Raw genomic sequence first — 3,158 nt, 5'->3', positions numbered from 1 at the left:
TTTTTTTTTTTTTTTTTTTTTTTTTTTTTTTAGGATACAGCCATAATTTTATTACAAGACCATTCTTGGGGCTTCTGTGGTGGCACAGTGGTTGAGAGTCTCCCTGCCAATGCAGGGGACATGGCTTTGTGCCCCGGTCCAGGAAGATCCCACATGCCGTGGAGTGGCTGGGCCTGAGAGCCATGGCCGCTGAGCCTGCACTCCGCAACGGGAGAGGCCCCAACAGTGAGAGGCCCGTGTACCGCAAAAAACAAAACAAAACAAAAAAACCATTCTTTTGGCATTAGTTGGTTACAGTGATAGCAAGATCACTCGAGTGAGTGTGGCAGAGCAGCTCTAATGTAACAACTGCATTCCCTGCTTTCTGAACCGAAATGTAAGTGACTCATATCCTTTACATATGCGTTACCTGCAAACATTAACGCTGCAAATCTTGACATGCACCGTTTAGGGGGAGTTGATGCTAAGGGGTTACAGTAAATGTTGAAAGGCTCCAAAAGTTCCTTTGGGGACTTCCTGTTTCTCCTCCCTCCCCTGAATTATTCTGCTTAACAAGAATCAAATTACTTAGAACTAGTCTGAATAGCAGCAGCACCCAAGGAGCATCACACTGAGTTCATGTTAAAAAGCAGTACCTGTGTAATGTACGTTTTACACCACAGGCAAAGGGAATGATCGCTCTAGTTTTTAACTCCTGCATTAGAGTCTCTTAGAAAAATAAAAGCATCCCATCAAGTTCTTCTAGATGGTGTTATTGCTGTACATTTGTAGATGGGTCACGTTCTGTGCTGTTTGCTTTGAAGGGATCTTCCAATATATCTCCAATATTCCTTTCTTATAGTGTCCTTTTCTTTAGCTAGGATTTCACATAACTCTAATGTTTTATTAAGAATGTCCTCCTTGGTGTCGTATTGGTTTTCTAGCATGTCTTCATAGATGTCCACGAGAAAGGCAATTGGGGGAACTGTGACTTGGTTGTAAATCAAGTAATTGATTTTAACAGGTTGGGATACTTGGAAAGACCACGATCCTGCAAAATCCCTTTCGAATAGTTCCATGCACTTCCATTATGTGGTACTAGTTTGATCGTTTCCAGAGTGTACTGGACTTCTCTCTTCAATACAGCACGATCATTGTAGCCCGTGGTGTTAGAAATTACGAACTATCTTTGGTTCCAGACAGTTATTTCTCACATCCTCTTTGAGAAGTTGGTCTACATACTGCAGCTCATTATCCCAAAAGTGAAAGTCCTGAATAACCCATTGTCGATGTTGCCAGGCGTGATAATTCTTTGCCTCCTGATTAAGAATATCAGCAATAAACTCAAGCTCCTGAGATGGGTCTCCCAGCCATTCCACGAGCACTCGCCTATGCTGCCAAACTTGATAGTTTTGGGAGCTGTTCCTCAATTATTGCCGTGATGTAGTTCATTTCCTCACGTAGATCCTTTTGAAGCGACTTTAAGAGAACTCTCCGAAAATACCACACTGTGTAATTGGCTGCATTTAACTCGATAGCATCTCTGGTTAGTTTAAAAGCCCGTTCACTTCTCTCGTCACGTTGCAGGACAGCCCGGAAATAACATCTTGAAATTTTTCACTATAAATGATCTGGACCGCTGCATTGGGGCCATCATTCTGCAGCACTGGATCTATATCAGCCCATTCTGCCCTGTCCCTGTACAGGACATAGGTGGGCGAGTCCAGGCTCAGGAACCCTTCGTCCCTAGGGACGCCGCCGCCTCTTCTTGCGGCGGCTGGGACGGCTGTGTGTAGGGCTGACCAGGCTCCCCGCCCTGCGCAGCCGCCCGGACGCTGTCTGCAGCCGCCATCGCTCCTCGGCCCGCCGCGGAGGAGGAGGCGGAGGCCCCGCCCCTATTACATTTATTCTTATCAAAGACGGACATTCCTATAGTTTGAATAGTGAAAAAGGTTTTCACACTTGTAAAAAAGAGCAGTCTCTTCCCCAGAGGGAATCACTTTCATCTCCTTTACCAGATTCTCTTAGTATTTATCAGTATTCTCCAAATGCAATGTTTGATTTTTCAATTTTAGGAGTTATCTACTGACTGCCACTGAGGAGAATGAAGATTTATATTTCCTGTATCGCTTCTCCCTACATAAATAATCTTCCTAGTCTGCCTTCAATATAATTATAACTGGCTAGAGCAATATTCAAGGTTTACAATTTCATCACTTTTTAAACCCTGTTCACAACTGAGCCAATATAACACTGTGATTTCCTTTCCTGTACAATTTTTTTGTTTTGTTTTCCCTAGATTATTTGCCTTGTTTCTCATTGTTAACTTTTAAATACTTATAACTAATTCAACTCCAAACTCTTTACCATTTGTCCAAATCTCCTCTCAACATGTTCAACTGTATCAGTTACGCTATCGATTTCAACATCTTGAAGTGTCTTCTGTAGCTTTCAGAAATGCTTCTTTCTGGACTGGTTGCCTTCTGTTAGTTGCATCCTTAGCTTTCTCTTTACCATCATCCTAGAGATTCCCTTTGCTCTTCCTTTATGATGGTTCTCCTTTTTCCTGTATCCAATGTCTTCCTCTTCATTTATGCCCTCACTTTGGTGGGGCTTCCCGAGAAATGGTTGAAGTGAAGTGTCGCAGGCTGAGGTCCCCAGGAAGGAGGGGAAACAAAAATGAATGTAGAAAGCTTTTATTAGGGAATGTTCTTGGGATCAACATCTACAGAAGAGAAGGAAAGGAAGCAGGTTGAGCAGAGGGAGACGTTGAGCTATGATGAAGTTCAGTGAGAGCCTCAGCTGACTGGGCTGTTCTGAAGCTAGATATTTTAGGAGTATTAACTCAAGGTTAAACCTGAGACCCTTGGGTTCACAATGTCAAAAGGTAGGCAAAACAAGAGAAGTTACTGAAAGCACCACACTTGTTTAATGCAAATTGACATCCTTTTTCCTTCAGCAAGTTAAGCAGGGAGCAAAAAAATAGAGAAGGGCATGGATGAAAGGGACACATAATCTTATCTGAAGATCCAGTCCCTCTCTATCTCAGCCACTGCAGACTCCTAGCCAGTACAGTAAGTCCCCTACATACAAATGAGTGTCATTCCAAGAGTGCATTCGTAAGTCCAATTTGTTCATTAAGTCCAACGAAGTTAGCCTAGGTACCCAAGTAACACAAT

General features: G+C 43.0%; 1 pseudogene; it reads right to left on the bottom strand.

Moving 5' to 3' along the window:
• Positions 1-751: 751 nt before the first annotated feature.
• LOC103068532 (protein farnesyltransferase/geranylgeranyltransferase type-1 subunit alpha pseudogene) lies at positions 752-1,831 on the bottom strand (annotated as a pseudogene).
• Between the last annotated feature and the right edge of the window lie 1,327 nt (positions 1,832-3,158).

Source organism: Lipotes vexillifer, unplaced genomic scaffold, assembly GCF_000442215.2.
Source record: "Lipotes vexillifer unplaced genomic scaffold, Lipotes_vexillifer_v1.1 scaffold299, whole genome shotgun sequence".
Classification (NCBI taxonomy): domain Eukaryota; kingdom Metazoa; phylum Chordata; class Mammalia; order Artiodactyla; family Lipotidae; genus Lipotes; species Lipotes vexillifer.
This window is presented reverse-complemented; position numbering and strand designations above follow the sequence as displayed.